General features: G+C 41.7%; 1 protein-coding gene across 1 annotated transcript in view; it reads left to right on the top strand.

The window, feature by feature from the left end:
* kiaa0825 (KIAA0825 ortholog) overlaps positions 1-24,325 on the top strand; it is a 215,324-nt gene that overhangs the window by 144,007 nt on the left and 46,992 nt on the right. The gene's annotated exons all lie outside the window — the stretch shown is intronic.

Raw genomic sequence — 24,325 nt, 5'->3', positions numbered from 1 at the left:
AATTTCTTGGTACACAGTTGCATTTACTCTGGACTTGATGAAACACAGTGGACCAACACCAGCAGCTGACATGGCTCCCCAAACCATTGCTGACTGTGGGAACTTCAAACTGGATTTCAAGCAACTCGGATTTTGCTCTTCTCCAGCCTTTCTCCAGACTCTGGCGCCTTGACTTCCAAATGAAATGCAAAACTTGCTTTCGTCTGAAAAGAGGACTTTGGACCACTCTGCAACTGTCCAGTGCTTCTTCTCCATAGCCCAAGTCAGACGCTTCTTCCGTTGTCTTGAGTTCAGAAGTGGCTTGACCATGGGAATACGGCTATTGTAGCCCATTTCCCGGACACGTCTGTGAACTGTGGCTTTTGATACCTGGACTCCAGCTTCAGCCCACTGTCTTTGAAGCTCCCTCAAATTCTGGAAGCGGCTCTTCTTCACAATTTTGTTAAGGCTGCGGACATCTCTCTTGGTTGTGCAGCGTTTCCGGCCACATTTTTCCCTTCCAACAGACTTTTTGTGGATATGCTTTGAAACTGCACTCTGTGAACAGCCTGCTCTTTGAGAAATTTCTTTTTGTGTCTTACCCTCCTGATGGAGGGTATCAATGATGGTCCTCTGGACAGCAGTCAGATCAGCAGTGATTTAGTTTACTGAACCAAGCTGAGTGTTTTTAAGGCTCAGGAAACCCTCGCAAGGTGTTTCGAGTTAATTAGATGATTCAGGTGATTAGTTGAATAGCCTACTTGTATACTTTTTCATGATATTCTAATATTTTGAGATAGGATTTTTGAGTTTTCTTAAGCTGTAAGCCAAATTCAGCAATATTAAAATAATAAAAGGCTTGAAATAGTTCAGTTGATGTGTAATGAATCCAGAATGTATGACATTTTTGTTTTTTTAATTGCATTACAGAAAATAAAGAACTTTATCACAATATTCTAATTTTCTGAGACAGTCCAGTATGTATAATTAGATTGGCTTCGGATTATATATTGCATTAAAGGCCAACCAATGAAAAAAAACAGTAAGTCATAATATGCATGTGTACTTATCAGTCAATACACAAAACAAACCTAATCAAATCATTTTATTCCGCACAATCATTATTGCTTTGTTGACCCAACCTTCAAAGGCACAAAAAACAAAACAAAACAAAAAACGCAGACAATCTAATATATAAAACAGAGACATTACCAATGCAACGCTATTTACCCTCATGGGAATTTGTGACATTTGAAACACAGTTATTTAATCTATGATCGGTGTGTCGTGCCATTTTTCCCTTGACTTAAACAATCTAATAGCTAATATAATGCAACAACTTTGCTCTTATTATTTGTGATAATACTTTGTAAGCGAGTGGTATTGATTTTGGTAAAGCCATGCATTCATTGTGGAGGTAAATGTTATTATTTTAATATTAGGCTCATGCTAATTTAATAGAGCGTAACATAAACATCAGGATGAGAGCCGGAGGGTTCGTTCTCTCCCTACCGTGCATCTCTACTTTCCCTCCGCACTGAGATTCAATCATTATTTTCCTCAAGATTTTGCATTGGTAATATATATATATATATATATATATATATATATATATATATATATATATATATATTTGCAATGCTTTGCAAATGTATTGAAATATTCCAATATTTCAGGCTTCAAACTTAAATAAATAAGGAAATGTTTTCTAAGAATCTTCAACATTTGAGATACAAGTGTGAAAAGAAACCAAGTTCATTCAACAGTTTATATTGCACCATGATTTCGACGCCCGTTCAGGTGGTCCTGTGAACGACAAGTAGTATTTGTTTATGTAAACAATATGCATTGACTGGGTTTCCCAATTTCCAAAATGTTTAGTTTTATTTTTCAATAATATATTTGTCCTTAGACTACACAGATGAATGCAAGTGAGCGTAAAGATGTGTGAGCTTTGTTTTTATCAGGGTTTGCTTTATTTCCATGGTTATCATGATTAAACATCACCAAAAAATGTGTGACAATTGCAAAAAAGTTCAGTTAAAAAAAAAAGTATAGTATCGCTGACTTGCAAAGTCTTTACGAAACACAGGAGATTCCAGCATTCAAAACAGAATGATGTGAAAGGCAACGTGGGAGGTTATCAAATACAAACCAATAGCACATTAGCATCATGTATAATATCACCTAATAGCAGACATTCATCTTAGAAACCCAACTCATCATTTTATTAAAAAAGTATGCATTATGATTTCTGGATTTTTCTTTTTAGTTTATCTCTCTCACAGTGGATATGCACCTACGCTGAAAATTTCGGACCCCCTACATGATTTCTTAGTGGGGTAAATAGCAGGGTATCCAAATACTTATTTTCTTCACTGTATGTATAAATATATATATATATATATATATATATATATATATATATATATATATATATATAGGCAGCACGGCGGAGCAGTGGTTAGCGCTTGTGCGGCACAGTTCATGTCATGGGAACCTGTCGTGGGTTCAAATCCAGCTCCAAACTTCCTGTGCGGAGTTTGTATGTTCTCCCCGTGCTTGCGTGGGTTTCCTCCGGGCACTCCGGTTTCCTCCCACGTTCCAAAAACATGCATTTCAGGTGAATTGGTCGGTCCAAATTGTCCCTAGGTGTGAATGAGCGAATGAATTGTCCCTGTGTGCCCTGCGATTGGCTGGCAACCAGTTCAGGGTGTCCCCTGCCCACTGCCCGGAGATGGCTGGGATGGGCTCCAGCCCCCCCGTGACCCTAATGAGGATAAGCGGTACGGCTGATGAGATGAGATGAGATTATATATATATATATATATATATATATATATATATATATATATATATATTCTCCACTGCGACACCACTCGAGCATTTTCAGTCCATCTCGGTCTTTTAGCCTTTGCTACTGCTCAGTTCAACATGCCTCACTTTCTTGATAGACCAGAAGACCCTGGCCTCTCTCGTGTTACCATGGCAACTGACCTATTTGCCTGCTGCATGTGAAAGCGAGAGCCAAAGAAATGGAGAAAAACACAGTCAGGGTCATAAGGATGGATGGACATGTCTCGTCGTCCGACTCGTCTCATGTTTTGGTTTTAGTCCACAAACTCGACCAGTTTGGCGCTAGCATGCTAACCTGGAATGAACCTGGCCCTATAGCTCCGACTGCGGCTTTTACCTTCAATACGGCGCAGGTATGCGGTGTGAGACTTAGTTATCATATTTTTAACTACTATTAGTCGTACACTGCATAAATCTGCCCTTTATGGAGTGGTAAGAAGAAAGCCCTTTCTGAAAGAATATTATTTTTTTTAAATTTATTTATTTATTATTATTCAGCCAGTATCAACCATCAACGTGATATCTACCGGAAAACATTTTCTCACGCGAAGCTATCGACGTGACTCGATTAAATGGGACCACATTTAATCTTTTTAGGCTGAATTTAATTCAAGTACTCGGTTGGTTTAGACACATGGAGAGGATGGATGAGGAGCGAATGTTGAAGAGGATCTACAGAGCAGAAGTAAATGGAAGGCGACCAAGAGGAAGGCCGCAATTGACATGGATGGATGGTGTAATGAGTGTCTAAATATAATGGAAGCTAGAGATCTTGTTGGTGATAGGAAGGAGTGGAGAGGTGTTGTGAAAGGATAGTGGGATTGTGGACGCGTTCTCAAGGATGGGCTGGGCACCAGTATGATACGGCAGGGGTAAACCAGTGAAAGCTGTCGGGCCCTGCTGTTGAACAAAAGAGTGTGTTGTGTCACCCTGACCCGAGTGACATGGTTGCTTTCTGGTGTCCCGTTTCATCTGGAGGGATGAAAGCGTGACCAACTTAGGTGCCGAAGTGTCTAACTTGTTTGGGTGTTTGGGCAATTGGGTTGCCCATGGTCCAAAAAATTTTGTGTGTGTTTTTTCTTTTTTTTTTGTTATTGTATGTGTTTGTCTTGCTGTCGGTCACCCCTCTTGACGGATATGACCAAGGTAGATAGATAGATAAATAGATAGATCGATAGACTGAATTCAATGTGTTGTGTTTGGTGTAAGAGTAACACTGCTGAAATAAACATCTCCACTGTCTATCATGGTGGTTGCAGCATCATTTCCAAGTTTTGATTCATCCATTGTCCGCTTTTTTTCCAGTGTTTTCTTTTCTAGGCCCTCATGTTAGTGACTGCAGGCTATGGCTTGCCGCCAGCTGCTATTGTCATTGTTAGCCGGGGCAGCTGGTAGCTCAGGAGGTAAAGCTCGTCTTGGGATCAAGAGGTCACAGGTCCGATACCCGGCTCCTCCGTTATCTGTCGAACTGTCTTTGGGCAATAATTTATAATGCCCCCTATAAGCAGGCAGTTGCCTTGCATGGCTGACGCTGCTATTGGTATGTGATTGTGTGAAAGGGTAAGGGTGAAGCACATTGTAAAGCGCTTTGGGAGGTCTTCATTGACTTGAAAAGCACTCTGACCATTTACATCCCATTTACATTGCTGGTTTGTCCTTTCAGTATCACTCGCCTTACACAGATGGTCATGCAGGCAAATGTTTAGTTTTGTGATTTAATCATCTTCCACTTTTTTCTCTCTGTTTCCTTCTTTAGCCACTTATTTTAGATATTTGGCTGCAGGCTAAGGCTCACCGCCATTTGCTGTTGTTGTTTGCTTCTTCTTTGCCCTTCAGTGTCAATCACCTTCCACAACAGCTCATGCAAGCAAATGTTGCCGAGTTCAGACATTCAGTCATCTTCTACCTTTTTTCCACTGTTTCCTTCTCTAGCTACTTATATTAGGCACTTGACTGCAGGCTATGGCTGACAGATAACTACTAAAGCTATTGTTAGTTGCTCTGTGTAAAAAAGAAGCTTTCTTTGTCCTTCATTGTCACTCGACTTTCACAGTTGTCATGCAAGCGAATGTTGCTGAGTTCAGTCGTTCGGTCATCTTCCACTTTTTTTCCACTGTTTCCTTCTCTGGCTACTCCCACTTGGCAGCAATTTATGGTTCCCCGCTAGCCGCTATTGTTTTTACTAGTTACTTCTACTGCTATGCACTGAAGATAGAAGCTTACACCAGCTCTGACTAAGTCCAGCTATTTACTCTTTTCAGCCGCTTCGGATATATTAAGCTTTGTCGGTTGTTATTTTGTCGCCTGTGGGGATTTACACCAGCTTTTTTGTCATGAAATTCTTCTTTGCTCACACGGGTAAATATAAAAGAAGACTTCTACATTTTGCCAAGTAGAATCCTCAGTGTTCTCATAGGGTGTCTTCTTAAAATGCTCATGCTTCAGCTACATTTTAAGCTACGACAACCTCCAGAAGTGAATTTATACACACTCCCCCTTTAAAACATTGAAAAGCAAACCAAACTAGTTGAATACAAGCAACATTTATTTTTTTCTTTCTCGGCACAAAATTGCCCCGCTTACACCTTGACATTGGAGTGCATTAAGAGTTTCCTCTTTTTTATAATGAAATGTCAGGACAAGCTGCAGATTAAGATGAAAGCACTTTGCCATTCAAAGTGGAGAATTGTTCAAGTGAGAAATAAAAATGAGGGACTTGATGATGGCTGTTGCCATTTCCCTCGCTCCCCGTCCTTATTAGCCCATTTTGACGCTTCGGGGAGACAAAGCAAGTTCAGGTGTGCCTTGAAATCTCTTCATGAACTCCTTCTTACCCCTCAGCCCAGCTTGCCCATATGCAATTGGCGCATGGGTGCTCGCTTAAGTTCGCTTTGAATTACTGAGAAGATGCTTGGACGCTTAGCGGGGTTCTCCTAGAGGCTAGGACCACACACGGCGGTTCATTTAAACTAGGGTTCAACAACTTTTCTTTAAGATGTGAGATACTTTTTTGTGTTACTGATTAGAACAAAGGGCTACCAGTTTGATAGACATATCTAAAATACCAACTTATCATGTTAATATGTTGCTATTTTTATGTTACTAACAAGAGGTTACAGTTAGATGTAGCAAAATAGGGTGGTTAATACATTATCTTAATCAAAACTTTATTGACCATTTGAATTAAAGAGCCGAGTTTATTTCTCTTCTTGCCCTTTTGGAGCACCACATTTATTTTTAAGATAATTATATCAGGGAAATAGAATTAAAATCCTTTTCGGTCTCATTGTCAGGACCAGAACGGAAACAGGACCCAATTGTGTTACGTTTCTCACAAGTTTTATGAAAGGAAAGAGGGAGGGCTGCGCCCACAATCCGGCGTTCGCTAGGCGCAGGAAGCACATACTCGGTTTGTGATCCGAACACGGAAGTGGATCTTCCGTAGCGAGCGATGGCGGTGTCAAGGACGGAGAAACGGGTCATAAGCCGGGACGGGAGAGCAGACGTGATCGGGATCAAAAACAGGTCGTAAGTTGGGACGGGAGAGCAGACGTGTTCATGATCAAAACGGGTCGTAGCCAGAGACAGACGGGATCAAAAACGGGACAGGTGGGATTAAGGGTTGAACAAGGCTTACCTAGTATACACTGAGGTTCGCAGACGGACTGACCACAGGGGACAGCTGGAGTGGGTTTAAATAGGGACAGGGAGCCAATCAGAGTCCGAGGCAGTTGGCGCCAAATGAGTGGGCACAGGTGAGTCAAATCAGTAATCTTGACACTCATAAATTGAAAGATACATTGCTACATAGCAATTTTAAGGGGTTTTTCTTTTTTCTCTTGACTAGTTTTCAACAGAAGAAACTTGAACAGAACACAAAACAAAACAAGAATAAGAAAATTAAACAATAGGATTTGGGATCTTGGCTCGCATCATTAATATATAAGGCAATTAATTACTTTAAAACATAGCAGATTGTGGATTTTGCCTCCATGAAAAATGTATAGGCACACAAAAGAATAAAGAATTCGCATTGTTGAAACAATCAACTTATTTAGAGGTCTGGGAATTCTTTCATAGCTTTTCAGAAATTAAACATGATTTGCCCCTGCACCAAAAACAGTTTGTTGTGAAATCTTTTTTCGGTTTACCTTTGAGGATAAAAGGCGTCTCGGCCTGTTCTAGTTTGTGGCCGCATGGAGTCTCGGCCTTCTCTAGTTCTTGCAAGAAAGACCATCAAATCATGGTGGGAAATAAGTATTCAATCAATACCAAAAGTTAATCTCAATACTTTGTTATGTAGCCTTTGTTAGCAATATCTACTTATTACGTTTCATATTTCCAGGCGGCATTTTTTCCCCCCATATTTCAGAATATAACAAGAGTACACTTTCAGGTTCGAGCAGGCGCTGGGGGCAGGGGTGAGATCAGGCGAGGGGCCCTTCTGTCGGGCTGTCATGGCGGCGGGGCCATCGGGGTTTAAGCGTGCCAGGCCCTACCAGCACTTGACTGGCACTGCGCACTTAGCTAGCGAGGAGCGGCTGCTCTGGCGGCACTCCAGCTCAACTCGGCGCTAGTTTTTTTTTCCTTTTTTTCTGTAGCCGTGAGCGTCGAGCGATGTGGTACCAGATGCCACTCCATGTGCCCGAATGCAGTTGACATTTGGCGCGTGGGCAAGAACTTGAAATTCGATTTAGGCCCAACATCAGCCACTGACATCAACATAAACCAGTACTTCAAAATTGTTTTCTGTCACGCACCCCCTCAGAAGAAGAAAAACTCCCAGCCCCGGACACAGAGGATTTAAGTTACATCTGAAATTGAAAAATTAAACAATAGTTTTTAAACATAGACATTTTTGACTGACTTTATGATGGCCAGGCCTGGTTTTGGGTGATGGCAAAGTTGGCATCGGTTCTTCATTGTTGTCGGCCCGGTTCGTTTTCTACCTTCCTCACTTCCTGCCCCATTGGACTGTGCCAGGGAGAATAATCTTGGCAAGTCCTGGTGATCTTGTGACATGACGATACCCTGCAGTTTTTCTCAACGCACAGCTGACAACAGATCTTCGTAGGGACCAATGTGCCCCCTGATGGTGTTGTTTGACACATGTGCTATGTAGCTGATGCCTAGAAGTTTCCGGTGGCATTGTATCTCTATGCCCTGGATTTTTCTTTTCATTTTTGTTTTGAGAATCAATGTCTCACAAGCGTGAAGGAACTTTCGATGACGGGCTAATTTATTTGGCTTCATGCTGTCCGCTGACATCATTTTAAACCGAGCAAGCACACTGGTCTTTCCTCATCTCCCTCTCCGTAACCGCAGTGAAGCCATCCATTACATAGACTTTGTCAAAATTTCTCATCTTAGCTTTTAGGAGACTTAATTTCCTCTTTATCTCGGACTATTCCCCCTGTACCCTATCCCCTTTAAATATTTTATCGTGGGGTCACTTTTTTATTTCCATTTTTGTTTTGAGAATCAATGTCTCACTAGCGTAAAGGAACTTTAGATGACGGCCTAATTTATTTGGCTTCATGCTGTCCGCTGCCAACATTTTAAACCGAGCAAGCACGCTGGTCTTTCCTCGTCCCCCTCTCCGTAACCGCAGTGAAGACATCAATTGCATAGACTTTGTCAAAAATTCTAGTCTTAGCTTTTAGGAGACTTAATTTCCTCTATCTCAGACTCTTCCGCCTGTACCCTAAACCAGTTTAATATTTTTTCATGGGGCCACTTGAGGATCTTCAACATTTTGTTTCTACTTTTCACTTTGTGCTATGTTTCACCACCGACCGTACACTATGCCAATGAGAGCTACTGTCCCCTAATGTAGCGGAGGTGCAAATGTATTTTATTCTTGCAGAGTAGTAAAAAAAAGGTCCAGATATTGGTGGTTCCCCACACCCTACTTTTTGAAAATCACTGGCGTAAACTCACACGAGCGCTTCGTTTCTGAATTCAGGTGGATTTAAATTAATTGAGAAATGCATTTGAGGGGACTTATTTGATTAGACAGGCTGCCATAAGGAGACAAGTTCATGCCAACACCCGCTGGCACAGCCTTCACCCTTGCTCCCTACGGATAGAAAATGGAGTTTGGTAAAGGGAAGGTGCTGGGTCTTTGGCGGTAAAGGAGCAGAATGAGAAAGGTGGTGAGTAGGTGGTGATGTGAGGAGGGTGGCAGGAAGTGGAAGTGTGGGAGGTGTAATGCGTTGGGCATATTGATGGCACTCTTTCTAAGAAACCCCCTCACATTTTCATACGTTTATATAGCCTCCACTTGCTAAATCTGTAACTTCTTATTATAGTAAAATTGTAGATCTTTCATCTGTTTGTTGCTTTATGATGAATTCAATATAAAGACGGACTCTTATGTTTGCACTAGCTGCCCCCCCCCCTCGATTTCCTCCACCTCAGTCTTCTCTCCCTCTCTTTCTCTCTCCTTCTCTTTCTCTCTCTTTTCTTTTTCTTTATCTATCCGTCTCATTTTTTTCTCTCTCTTTTTTATTCCCAATCCCTCTCTCTTTTTCTTTTCTTCCTCTCTCAGTATCTATTTCTCTCGGTTTTTATTTCTCTCCCTGGAATTATCTGTCTCATTCTCTTTTTTCTCTTTCTCTCGCTTTCGCTCTCCATTTCTCAATTTGTTATTCAATTTTTGTCGTTCCTTATCATTCTCATTATAATTATCTTTCTCATAATCTCTTATCACATTCTTTCTTTATCCTTTTTATTTCTTTTACTTCCTCTACCTTCCCTCTTTCTTTCTCACTTCCTCCCTTTCTCTCCCCTTCTCTCTCCATCTCTTCCTCACTTGTTTTTTCTCTTTTTAATTCTCTCTAGTGCTCTCTCATTTTCTATCACATTCTCACATTCTCACTCACATTATATTTCCTTTTCATAATACATCACTTTCTTTATCTACATTTCCTTTCTCTCTCATTCACTTCCTCCTTGCCTCTCAGTCTCTTTCTCTCACTCGTTTTATCGCTCTCTGTCTCCCTCTGATCCTCTCATTCTCTCTCTTTAATTCTTGTTGTTTCTTAATCTATCTCCCTCTTTATTATCTTTATATACTCTATCCCCCCTTCTCTCTCTCTTTCTCTCTATTTTTCTTTCTTTCTGTTTGTAGTACAGTATAGAAAAAGGAAATTTCTTCCAACATGCTCTTATTCTGCAGCTTGAATTTAAGTTCAGGTATGGAAACTTCGAAATTGTATGTTGTGAAAGAGAGAAAAAAAGCTTCGAAAAAGCCTACTAGAAAAACGGATATTAGTTGGGATTGACATAATTTTCTCACATTGACTGGTGTATGCTAACAGTCACTTAATGGGTTCGAATTGGTTTAGTACTTTCTGTGAATTGCTATATCACATATGATTTGAGTTCCTATTGTTTTTTAATTGATGGTGAAGACAGCAAAGGCACAGAGCAATCCCAGCTTCGCCCGCTCAGCATCCACCCCTTGATTTCTCTGGCCTCTTTAACCCTCATGTGAACCTGTCAGCCCCGGCGTTGCGCTGAATTTTCCAGCAGCATTGGACTCTCAGCCGGTCTGTCAAAGAGTGCTGAGGGCAAGGAGCGAGAGGAAATGAGGGAGGGGGTCTTGGATGATGCGATGATGAATCTTCTCACTGAGCAGCGTTCACCTCTCAGGTAATCCCATAAAAAAGTGAAGGTGAGTTGCTCCTTTGGTTTGCACTCGTTATAGCTTCTTGACCAAGCAATCCCTCGATCGTCCGCGTGCTATTGGTGGATAGAAGTGATGGAGACCTTCTGGACCACATCTGTTTGATTTTTTTTCTTTCTACCTCGCCTTCAACTTCACTCTCTCTCCCCTTCCTCTTCTCAATGTCCCCCGCCTAGCCCTCCCCTCTCGCTTCCTTTTTTAATCTTTTATTCATAGCTTAGCAGGTGATGAAAAATTTATGCCCCAAGTCTAGCATTGAAATAAATGCAAAACGAAAACAGAAGCAGTTTATACTGACAGTCTGAATATCTCTATCTAGAACAAGGCGGCTCTTGGCCAATTTCGTGGTGGTGGGTGGTTGGGGTGGGGCGGCTCTCTTGTTAGCGCCGCTGTTTAAATGATGCTTTTTTGGCTTCCTGCAAAGCATAGCATAGCGATTTGCGTCATTTCTTTTTCACCTCCTCCTGTGTAAAAAAAAAACAACAAAAAAACAATTGGAATTTGTTGTAAATTCACCTGCTTATAGGGCTGGCCTGTTTTAGACCTTGCAATTTAATAAAAAATATGTTCCTGCAAGCTGCAAGCCTTTTATTCTGTCGGCTTGTTGGTTTTGTCATCTTAAATGATGCATGATGGGAAGCTACTGAGACGAAGGAGGGCAGCCTGGCCCGGGCCATGGATCTAAGCACTGATCTTATGCACTCTGACAGTAAGCGAGAGAGTAGGATAGAGGCAGGCAGAGAAAGAGAGAGGGGGGAGGAGAGAGAGAGAGAGGGAGAGAGAGAGAGAGGGAGAGAGAGAGAATTGGAGGGAATGGGAAAAAGAGAAAAAAAGAGAAGTCAGAAGTAGGGAGAAAGACTTTTTGGAAAAAAGAATAATACAGACAATGAGAATAAGGTAGAGAATGAGAAAGACCGAGAGAATAAGAGAGGAAGTGACGGATAGAGAAAAAAGGGTAAAGTCAAGTCATGTTTTCTGTATAGCTCTTAATCACAAGAAGTCTCAAAGGTTGTACGGATTACAGACTAGTATCACACCATCCCCTGATCTAAAATCTACATGAAGGCACGGAAACTCAGCATGAAGAAAATGAAAAAAAAAACCTTGAGAAGGGACTGCATATGAGATAATCCCCCTTCCAGGATGACCAGGCTCCAATGGATGATGCAAGGGCATCAACTTTTTATACACAGAAATCATCAACATCAAATTTAATGTAGGTAACAGCTTCCTGTTCCAAAATCTTGCCCGGTGCAGCAGGTTTTAGATGATGCCTTAGGTCAGGTCCAAGTGTCGGTACTATGGCTCAAAATGCATGTACCAAGTGATATTATTATTTCGTCTGCAGTACTTATAACTTAATATGACTTAGGGATGGGTGGCACGGCAGCTAATTGTTTAAATAAAAACTGAAATAACGGGAAAAAGTATAAGAGATAAAGCTGTCATGACCAGAACGGAATCAAGACCCAGATGCGTAGCGTTAACCATAAGTTTATTGAATAGAAGGAGGAAGGGCTCTCGCAATCGGATCGTGATCCGAATACGGAAGTGGATCTTCCGTAGCCGGGGATGGCGGTGTCATGGACAGAAAAACAGGTCGATAACCGGGACAGGAGAGCAAAAACGTGGTCGGGATCAAAAACAGGCCGTAAGCCGGTACGGAGAGCAGACGTGGTCGGGATCAAAAACGGGTCGTAAGCCGGGACGGGAGAGCGGACCTGGTCGGAATCAGAAACGGTTCGTAATTGGAGACAAATGGGGAGATCAGGAACGGACAGGTGGAAAAACGGGTGCAAAAACGGGACAGGCAGGTATCAGGATCAAAAAGGCTTGCCTTGTTACAAGAGGTTCGCAGACGGACTGACAACCGGAGAGTGACAGGACTGGGTTTAAAATGGAACAGGGAGCCAATCAGATAGCCCGCATCGGCTGGCGCCAAATGAGCGGGCACAGGTGATCCAAATCGGTAATCATCACAAAAGCATGAGAAACGGGAAAGAGACAGAGAAAGTATAAGAGAAAGCCACACCATTAAGTATATGTGATTTTATCCAATTAATTAAGTGACGGTTCATAAAATGACCAAAAATAAATTATTATGATATAACAGCACCTACCTCGTCAGAGTCAATATCTTCATATCCGTCGTACCTAAAAATGAAAATAATTGAGCATGTGTTGTTATTTTAGGTGACGATATCAAAGATGGATATAAATAAAATAAATAAAAGCAAAGTTCTCGTCTGTTGTGTTTAAAATAGTGCTGCTTTCAGCGGGAATTAGCATCAAGGCTACAGTGCCTTGCAAAAGAATTGCCCGTCCCCCAAAACCTTTTTGACATATTGCCGTTTTTCAGGCTTCAAACCTATAGATAAAAAAAACTTTTTAGGAATCAACAACATGTGAGTCACAATTGCAAAAAGAAACCAAATGTATTCAACGTTTTATATTGTGCTAACAAGTGTTGCAAAAATATTGGCCCCCCAATGAGTTAATATGTTTTACAACCTCTTTTGTTGCGATCCCAGCCAAAAGTCTTTTGGGGCTTGTCCGTATGAGTTAGAGCATGACGAGTTTTTGCTTAATCATGATCCTGCCACTCCAATGTTTGACAGTGGGTAATGGTATTATCTGGGTGATGTTCCATTTTACTCTTTCTACTTACTACTACTACTATTTTATTTTCAACACAAGGATACTGCTGGAAGTGTAAATTTCCCTTCCTTGGATGAATAAAGTATCTATCCATCTATCTTAAGGGCTGATGTATACCGAGTACGTTTTATCGTTGTATTATTGTTGTCACACCACATTTGTGTATGTATTCAGTTCTTCCAATGTGATAATTTACCTCTTGGTTGCTCCTCTGATTGGTTTTCTCTTGTTTGGGCCGAACCTTTCTGACACATCTTGTACCTTTGGTGCAGATGGCGCTGGGCAGAGAGAAGTTTTCTGTGTGCATGGCTCCGCCCACCCCTACCGCTCACCCAATCAAATTGCTATGTGTGACTGAATGGTGTTTCTGTGTGTTTTTATTAAAAAAAATGTCTCAACAGACCAGTTTCCTCCCACATTCCAAAAACATGCATTATCAGGTTAATTGGCCGGTCCAGATTGTCCCTAGGTGTGAATGAGCGAGCAAATTGTCAGTCCCAGTGTGCCCTGCGTCTGGCTGGCAACCAGTTCAGGGTGTCCCCTGCCCACTGCCCAAAGATAGCTGGTATGGGCTCCAGCACCCCCCGACCCTACTGAGGATAAGTGGTGCAGGTAATAGATGGATGGATGGATGTCTCAACAGTGCACTTAAATTGTTTTATGAGCTTCCATAAATGATACGTATTCTCCACTTTGCAAATAAAAAAGCAACAACTTTGAAAAAGCCCAATTTAAAATAAAAATGAATAAGCACTTTATTTAAACTCCCTTTTTTACTTGGTGCATAGGCAACAAGTAACAAAGAACCATTCATGATACACTCATACTCTGTTACTCTCTTAAGGAACTCTTCAAATATATTTTTTTGTATTCAGAGCATATTTTCCACAAACATTTTATATATTTCTCTATCCACACGCTGGCGTAGTTGAGGTAATGAATCATCTAGAAGCTCCTGAGTGTGTGAGGAGCATTTCCCTGCAGGGCTTCGGCGCTTTATGGGGCTTCATTTTGCCATATCTATTCAGAAGCCATCAGGGAACTTCTGAGGTCATTTGGCTGAGCTGAGAGAACTTGGGGCTAATATTTTTGCAACACCTAATTTTCAGGCTTTCTGTTGTTAATATTTGATATAAAATGTTGAAATAATTTGATTTCACTTCAAAATTGTTTCTCACGTATTGTTTATTATCAAAAACGTTCTGCCTTTTTAGCTTTAAGTTTCAAGACTTAAATATGACTAAACGTTCTAGATGGGGCGAGGGCTAATACTTTCGCTAGGCACTGTATGTACGTGTGCATATCGCCCGCCAATGAAATTAAAATCTGTAACCGTCCGCCTCGTATTAGGGTTATCGGCTGGAAAGAGAAGACACATTACGTCGCTTACACGTCCACGTGCGCGCAGCAAAAATTCAATTATTAATGGACTGATTGCTCAAGTGGAGCTTCTCTGGGAATCTCAACCTGCCACACTGAATAAAATAAAACCACTGCTTTACATTTTCATTATACCGAACTGCGTTTTAAATTGCAAATGCGCCTCCGAAAAACCCTACGTCGAACTCGGGCCGCCCTCCCTCACCGTTGCTGCCTCACTTCCCCTTCCCTGCACGCATTCCAATTCTCCGTGTACAGTCGCCATTAAGCAGTCTTATTAAAGAGAGAGCTTGTGTGTGTGTTGGCGAGACTAGTATGCACAGCGAAGGGCTTCTGGGCCGCGAACCCAGCGCCTTCGCTTATTTGCAATCAGGTCAGAGCGCCGAGCACAGCCGCATCTTCTGCTGTCACCTCCCCGTAGAGTACGTCTTCTTCGTTGCTCTCCCTCCTTCGATTGCACCATTTTTGCAGGGATATCTCAATTAGCTCCCGTTTTTTCGTACGACACACGCTCGTCTCTTATTTACACGTTCCAGTGTGCGTTTAAAAGAGGAGTTTTTCTTTGGAGGACTGCAGGGAACAGGTTGAGGATAGTTTGGGCGGTGTAAACCTGTCATGTTAATAATAATAATAATAATAATAATTTCCTTGTATTGTCATTCTGTGTAACAATGTACACAGAACGAAATGTCGATTGCACCTGACCCGTTGTAGCGAGCCGATGCAGCCGCAGCCAACAGAGGGCGCCGCCGACCACTTTTTAAGTCTGAGGAATGACTCGGCCGGGGCGCAAACCACCGACCTCCCAGTCTCAAAGCGGGCGCCTTACCATCTAGGCTACTGAGCTGGTAAACATACGGCCCGTGGAATGATTACATATGGCTCGCAAACATTTCTTGAGTATGTCAAAAAAAAGTCAAGATGTACTTTTTTTTAATAAATGCAAACCAAATACTCCCTTTGACCGTTAGAGGGCAGTTAATGATATATAGAAGCTGCCCTACTTACTAACAAGAAACGTACCGGACGATCGTTCGTAAGTTGAATTTGTTCTTAAGTTGCTTCAGTGCAATATTTTGTATGGTTATGGTTTATTTAAGTATGTTTATATACTATGGCGTTGACTGAGTTTTTCACATTTATAAAATACATGATACATATCCTAAAGTAAGAAAATATATGCTTAAAATGGGTAGAATTGCATCCTCAATGGGTTAAGGATTTGTTCCTGCAGTGTACCGACCAGACCGTCCCATGTTTCGTATTAATCTCACAGCAAGAAATGACTGTGATTATTACGCTACCTTTTTATGCATGCATTTCCAACCACTCTTTCCTTTTCACATGTGTGTGTTACGGCCGGTCATTTGTGTCAGAATTCAGCAATGGATGTGGCAGAGGCTCATGGGAGTTGCTTTAAGGGCCACTGTCTAACTCTGCTCTATCTCAGGGCACATTGTTTATGCATGGGGCCACATATGCAGGCAGGCATCCACACCAGTGCCGTTTCTTTCATTTTTTTTTTTTTTAAGAGATACTTGCGTCGCCTGGGCTGCAGCCCGCAGGCGAGACAGCGATAGGGATGCAGCCGCCGGCCATGTTGTTCTCCTTGCCTTGGCAGTGTTTCTGCCGTCAGCTGGCAAATGCAAATGATTTTTGCATATGTACGCGCTTGTACCTGGTTTAGAGCTGGCTTGTGGGTTTGTTGAGTGGAAGGTCAAGCGATTTCCTTCTCATCTTGCTGCGTTTTGCCAGGAAAGTTGCACACAGAAACAAAGGCCCCCGTGGTCTTTACCGACATACCCTATTTACCCGTCCACATGTTTTCTTCACTTAATTGAGTTGCTCCATCTAGTTAAACAAAGAGAATCGGACCTGATTGACCCATACGCTCGTACTAGTACACTATTGTATTTGTTTATTTTTTTTTAACCAATGGAGGGCTCCCTTAATTATTTGGGACTCTCTCAGAAAATGGGATTATTGTGATAGAAATTTATATTCATTACAAATCAACTGACATATAAGTATTTTATTGTTTTAAAATTACATGTAGATGTCCCTAAACTAAAACAACTATCCATCCATCCATTATCTGCACCGCTTATCCTCAGTAGGGTCGCGGGGGTACTGGAGCCCATGCCATCTCCAGGAAGTGGGCAGGGGACAACCTTAACTGGTTGCCAGTCAGTCGCAGGGCACACAGAGACAGACAACTCACTCGCTCATACACACCTAGGGAAAATTTGGACCGGCCGATTAACCTGACATGCATGTTTTTGGAATGTGGGAAGAAACCGGAATGCCCAGAGGAAACGGCAGAGAACATGCAAATTCCGAACAGGAAGGCTGGTAGCTGGATTTGATCCAATTATCTCAGAACTGCCACACTGACGCGCTAACCACTCAGCCGCTGTGCTGCCCCAAATTAAAACATTCTATTCTAAATCTATTTTTGATAAATATGCCAAAAATAATAATATCAAGAATTTAGTTGGGTATTTGCGAAGTCCTTTAAAAAACAAATTCTTCCCTTCTGTGTGTGTTCTGTTTTCCCATTTTGATTTGAACATGTTATTTCTTCAAGAAAAAAACGGAATATTAATAATAATAATAATAATGATAACAATAATAATTTATTATAATAATAATAATAATAATTAGTTTCAGGACACTCAAGGTCGCTGTATATAGAGTACCAAACAACAATAGAGCAAGAAAAAAAAAAAAAATAATTGCAAATAGAAACACAGTAGAGTCAAAAGGGGAAGGGGCGGTATGTGAACCAGATGCTCATAAAAAGGCAAGTCTGAAGATGTGGGTTTTGAGTCCGGATTTGTAGGTGGACAGGGTGGCAAAGTCCCGAAGGTATGGCGGCAATGAGTTCCAGAGCTGGGGGGTAGAGCGGCTGAAAGCTCTGCTCACCATGGAGCTGAGACGGGGAGTGGGTATAATTAGGGTAGGCAGTTAAAAGTTTCTACTTCAGCCTTCTCCCATTGGGCTCATGTATATTGTATTGTACAACTCTTTTTGTACAAATATTCCGTTGTTTCCTTTTTTAAGTGCTTGTTTTTTTGTGCCGTGCCCAAATAAAAAGCCTTTAAACAAACAAAACTATGTGGATTATGGCAAAACCACAACATGTTAAAATATCATGAAAAAAATATGTCTTTAGACTGTAAGCCATAATCAGCAGCATTAACTTAATAAAAGACTTGCAATATTTCAGTTGATTTGTAATGAATCCAAAATGTATGACATTTTTGTTATTTGTTGCATTGCCTGATACGCTCATTTCTTTCAGACAGTCCTGTAAATCCAAATAAAAACCCATCACTCTCATATTCAGGCGAAAAAGGCATGACACAGTCAGCGTCATAATCTCCGTGCCCCGTGGCCTATACTCCGCCTCCCTTTTTCATGGTATCCAAGACACCATCTTTGTACGCTCCTCATTGATGTCTGGATGCATCAGCGAGCGACGTCTCACCACCGCCGGCGTCTGTCATCGGCGCTTTTGAAAGAAGCATGCTGTCGCCGTCTCCACAACAAGGTGGCACTCTGCACTAAGACAAATCCCCCCCGAGGCCTTGCTTTTATACCCGGAGGACACCTTTACCTATTGGGGAAGATGAGCTGGAGAATGGGGGAGGAAAGGATCTTTGAGAAATGGAGCTTGAGGGAGAAGGGTGAGGACTTTGCTCTTTTGTCAAAGTCTTCTGGTGTTGGTTAGCATTGGCCTTGTCATGCGTTGCATGAATATGTATGCTACAAACTCAACATATGTAGAAGGAGTGGAGATAAATGTCAAATACTACTATGTGGAACAGGAAATGAGACACGGTCATGGCTCCCACAAAAAAATAGGATTGCAACAACAATCCAGTAAAAGCATTAGCAATGAATGTAATCATCGATGCGTTGTGTCACACAATTTATCCGCCACTCAACATGTTAATTAAATTCAAATAACGGTGCGTTGGATTTTTGTTGTGTGAGAAATGCTTCCAGCAAAACCTCGATCCAGAAGAGGGCGACTTGAGACCACCTCTTGTGCTACGTCCTCCTGGTCCAACAATAAACTTGTAGTATCACTATAGTCCAGCAGAGGGTGCCCAGAGACCTTTTTTGAATAAATGAATGAATGGCCTGTGTTGTCATAAATATGATTTTGAAGCATACACTGTTGGACGCTTTGAGATCGCCATATAGACGAGATACAGCCATGCTTTACTCGCGGTCGGAAATTCACACGCGATTGGCCGCGCGAAAAAGTTTTGCGCTGCTCAAAACTTTAGACCACATGTTAACCGCGGGCGGCACACGAGGTAATGACGCGGAAATGATGCGGAACGACGTGCTATGGCCGCGGCCAGGGAGTGGTTACACGTGGGTAGGATGGGAAATTTCAGCGGGTAATCGTGGGTGGAGCACGGTCATAGCATGTTCTGCGCCTGTATCGCGGTGTTATTACGTGAAATTAGCGTGTTACGCGTGTGACGGTCAAACGCCTTTCTCTGCGATTTGCCGAGCACACGTCAGTTGTGCTCGAAACGTCAAGGGGTGAACATGGATCCCCGTCACCGTAGTGACCTCGTCTTAATCCATTTTTATTTCTTGACATTTCTTTTCATTTCATAACAAGATAATAAAATAAAAAGGAAAAACTTTTGCAATAATAACATATTTGCTTCTTCGGTGCCATAGCTTGAAATCTTGATCTTCACGGGACTGTGTCTTGAGCGGTTATGATTTCTACAGCCCGGTGTTATGCCGAGAAATGCATCCCTGCCGAGATTTGCATCCCCTCGCTACTACAACCACTTTTACCTCGTTTTATCTCACTTTTATATCACTTTTAGGGAATGAAATGGCGAACATATAACCAAATCCACTTTGTCTTGCATTTGTTGGGAATGTAATACAACTTAAACCATTCCGTCTTTGTTTTTGTTGTGAACGTAATCGAACGGTAATGCACACCGTATATAAATCACTTATATATATATATATATATATATATATATATATATATACCCCGGAACAGTCGCCGGCGTCTGTTTTGCGGGCATACCACCGATGAACAGAGGGTTGGCCAATTTTGCGCATTTTCCATCGCGGGCAACCACGGGCAAAAAAAACCCGCAAAATTTTACCCGTGATACAGACGCAAACGGCTGTGTGACTGGGCCCTTAACCATTAAGGTCAACATCGGATCATTCAGAAGTCATCGAGGAACTTCAGTTAGTTAAGTTGAGATAACAAGGGGAACATTTTTTGCAAAACCTACTTTTCAGTTTATCTTTTGTTGTAAATATAATCTCAAATGTTGAATCAATTTATTTCTTCATTGTGTCTCCATGTTGCTGAATCTTGGATTATTTTTCGTATTTAACTTGAAGTTTGAAGCCTGAGATGTGGCAATGTGTCAAAATGTTTTTGGGGGGCTAATACTTTTGCAAGGGACCCTACCTGCAAGTGGGACTGTTTGGACATGCACTCATAGCCACATAAAATATGCACAAACACAAACACGCTTGTTCAGACAAAGGCAGCAATATAGCCGTAAAATGTCGAGCATATGGCGGAAAAAAACATCCTCCCTCTAAAAAATCGGAGGTAAGAAAAAATGTAGTGCGAAACGACAAGCTCCGTAGAATTAGTCTCAATAATATGGGGCACTTATTCACATTATGCCGAGGTCACAACTGCCAAATTAAGACACGTTTTCATTTGATTGGCTCACCGACGTGCAGGGGAGAGACAATGAGTGAATGCTCATATCGCTATTCTCATTTATAATGAATGGCCTTAAATAACTCGAGAAAAATGGGAATGATTGTTTTGTTACTCATCTTGTGTTTGTGTAAATGTTGCCGAGCTAGGTGGGCTAATTTTATTTTGTCAGGCATACGTACTTGACCATATACTGTTTAGGATCAGTGGTCGACCACCGAATTGTTGGAGTACCGGAACATGTTTTCCTATACAACGTTATGGTAGTTATTTTTTAAGGTTTCATACAGCAAAATACTCACAATATTTATACAACTTGCACTTAACTCATTCAATGCTAAAGTTTTTTTCTCAAATTAGGAGAGCCCCTGCCAGCTAACTTTGACCATTTAGACTTATTTTTGAATGAATGAATGAAAGTATATTTCAAACATGAAAAAGGCAAAAACAAAAAACAAAACAAAACAAGTCAAATACCAAAATAATTAGAACGTAACATATCCAAAAAGGAACAGGAAGAAGCATATGCTTATTAAGTCCTACCACTTTGACTTCCTTGATAATCCTGTCTCACAGCAAGATCTCCTGTGTATTTACATACAACAACTTATAAATAAACAGACTCGTTCGCACGATACAGGAAGCAACATTAGGAAGTTGGGCTTCCCCAAAATGTTCATTACATTTTACCTTTTTATTAATAATGAAAAATATATGTGATGGCGACCCAAAAACTCTTGATCTAAATTTAAAAATTAAGGATTGATGTCTTTAGTGGTCAATGGTATCGAAGGAGTTAACTTTGAATACATTTGATGAATTTCAAACAAAACTTTACCTTGCTTAACTCATTGAGTTAATGCAGTTTGTTCTAAGCCAGCCTAATTAAGTGTAGTATTGACATTTAAATCCGTCCATGGCGATAAATTCAGAACTCATTTTAAACGTCTCCAGTCATAATGTAATTCTACTTTCAAACTAAATTGTAATTGTTCAGAGCAGCACGGCGGCGCAGTGGTTAGCGTGTGTGCGGCACAGTTCTAAGGTCATGAGATCGAACCTTCCTTGTCATCTGTCATAAAACACAAAGGATGGGGCATTATCGCCACAAAATCTGTTTTTTCAACAAAGATATGAAAGTGATTCAATATTGTACAATGTGATACTCAAAATTTCGGAACAAAATAGTTTCTCCCCAATGATTAGGGTAAGTGTCACACGCCACTGGTCCGACTCATCAACGTAAAGCAGGATGACATTTTATGTAAAAAAACAACGGCGACCAGATGTTGAAGGTACTGTATCTGAATCATATCAGGAGGCTTCTCCTGCTACTGGTAACCATAGAAACCAGTACTGTCTGTTTTATGTGGGAGAGGAAACCCCTACCTCAAACACCTCAAACATTACCCTGGTAGGGATGGGCACTGCCAGGCGGTACTTGCACCAGAAGGAAGTGGTGCCCTGACGATCCTAGGGGTCAAGTGAACTGTGAACCGTGATACCTGCAATTTCATTAAGTATTTTTTTCTTTAAATGTAACGAAATACATGTTTTGTATACTAATTACGTGACGGCGTTGCATGTATTTCGTTACTCCCCTAGCCTGGCGATGCACCACCCACAGAACCGACTCATTCCCGCTAATGCGAGTCAATTAAATTCAATTTAATCCTTAATCCAGTCTGGCATCCTATTTGTCTGACAACTCACAAAATCCCAGTCTGGATTTCCCCCAGTTTTTGCCGAGGACCACCTCCCTTTCCCATGAGTTTGACGGTCCAATCTCGTCTCTTGGTTCGCCACTTTGCCCGGATACCCCTCCCCTACCCCCACTTTCCTTTCTTCCCGTAAAAGTGTAAGCGCTGATTGCTTTCAAAGAGCATACAGACACGTTGGCAGCCATTACCCCCGGTTACAGAGGACGGAGCAGAGAGGCAGGCCTTTTATCCCACCGCCTTGCAATCCCCCCGCTGGTTTGCGTATGTCAGAGCGATGTAATTTGGCCCAATGTATAGCCTAGCGTGCCACAGTTAATGAGGGGCTGTTTGGGAGTTAAACGCACATGAATAATCATGGGGGAGATGCAATGACACAGCACAAGAGAGATTTTAGAGATCACCGTGATCAGAGATAGCGCACCGGGCTGCCAGACACTTATCAATATGACATGTGGATTCACTGTGCATTTCCTGGCGTGGGACTATTTATGTGTCAGCAAATGGATGCAAATGACTGTTGCTGGAGTATGGAAATTGGAACGGGGTCAAATCTCGATGAGAAAGGTTTTATGTGTGAGGTTATTGTGTGCTTTTTAGACTCTATGGATTTATTTCATGTTCAACAAGAATAGAATAGACATCCAGTATACGACATTCTTCCGTCTGATGTGGGGCTCGTAAGGTGAAATTGTCGTAAGGGAGGGAAACCGATGGTGCTTATTTATTGAATTCAGAACCCCTGGTATCTCCATTTTCATGGGGCCGTGTCCAGTGTTGGGACTAATGCCGTTAAGTAACAGAGTTATATTTTCAATCAAATTATTTTCTATGCCGTTACCGTTACTGACGGTTAAAAGAGGTGTGTTGGGGTGGTCAGGTGTTTGTGTCATTTTGTAAACCATAACATATGACTGTAAGAATTAGGGGACTTTTGCTAAATTCTAGTGTTATTTTACAAACAAAAATATTTCAGAAGTGTTACTTTACCTTATGTTCGTTAAAAAACAATGTTTAAAAAATAGGCTAAATATTCAAATTGGTTTTTACATTTCTAAAACAATAATATAGATATTTATAGTAATTAGAGTATTTCCTTGTCCTCATGTAGGTTTCAGATCATTGGATATCGTAATAGTTGTATGTGTAGCTCTAGATAAATAAGGGCCATATAAATAAATTAGGGCAGCACGGCGGCGCAGTGGTTAGCGCTTGTGCGGCACAGTTTATGTCATGAGAACCTCCTCCGTGGGTTCGAATCCAGCTCCAGACTTCCTGTGCGGAGTTTGTATGTTTTCCCCATGCTTGCGTGGGTTTCCTCCGGGCACTCGGATTACCTCCCACATTCCAAAAACATGCATTTCAGGTGAAATATTGCATTTCCGGTCCAAATTGTCAATAGGTGTGAATGAGTGAATGAGTTGTCTGTCTCTGTGTGCCCTGCAACTGGCTGAAAACCAGTTCAGGGTGTCCCCCGCCCACTGCCCAAAAATAGGTGGGAGGGGCTACAGCGCTCCCGCAACCCTACTAAGGATAAGAGGAGGTGCTGGAGCCCATCCCAGCATTCATCAGGCAGTTGGCAGGGGACACCCTGAACTGGTTGCCAGCCAATCGCAGGGCACACAGGGACAGACAACTCACTCGCTCATTCACACCTAGGGACAATTTGGACCGGACGATTAACCTGACATGCATCTTTTCTGATTGTGGAAGGAAACCGGATTGTCCGGAGGAAACCCACACAAGCACGGGGAGAACATGCAAACTCCACACAGGAAGTGTCGATCTCATGACCTCAGAACTGTGCTGCACATGAGCTAACCACTGCGCTGCCGTGCTTACCATGTATAGGTTTATTTATAATAAAGATTATAATTTAAAAAAAATCACTAAAAAAACAAAATAAAGTACTCAAACACCTGAAAAAAACAACATTTTTAACAACCATACATGAATTAATGAATGCAACTCGTTGTTTTTTGTAGTTTTAATAGCTCTCAATATTTTTTAGTTTGTAATATTGTTTGTGTAAAACCAGACGAGGACCCAAACTACCCAAAACCACGAGAGAGAAAAACAACACGGCCCAGAATTCAAAGCCAGCTACTGAATCCGCGCCCGAACATGCTAATTAGATGACAGAGCAGGGCCGATTAAACATACATGATACACAAGCAGCCCACAAAGAGTTTCATGACCCGGTGCCCGCTTTCACCAAAATAAGGCCCTAATGGTAGGAGTCAAAACAGGGCTATTCATTTGCTCCGGTGGTCCCTAAGTGCATTCTTGGCTCACAGTCATAAGGGC

Source organism: Urocampus carinirostris, chromosome 5, assembly GCF_059441175.1.
Source record: "Urocampus carinirostris isolate Australia breed hairy pipefish chromosome 5, RoL_Ucar_1.0, whole genome shotgun sequence".
Taxonomy (NCBI): Eukaryota; Metazoa; Chordata; class Actinopteri; order Syngnathiformes; family Syngnathidae; genus Urocampus; species Urocampus carinirostris.
The sequence above is the reverse complement of the archived record's forward strand: the minus strand, read 5'-3'. Positions and strand labels throughout refer to the sequence as shown.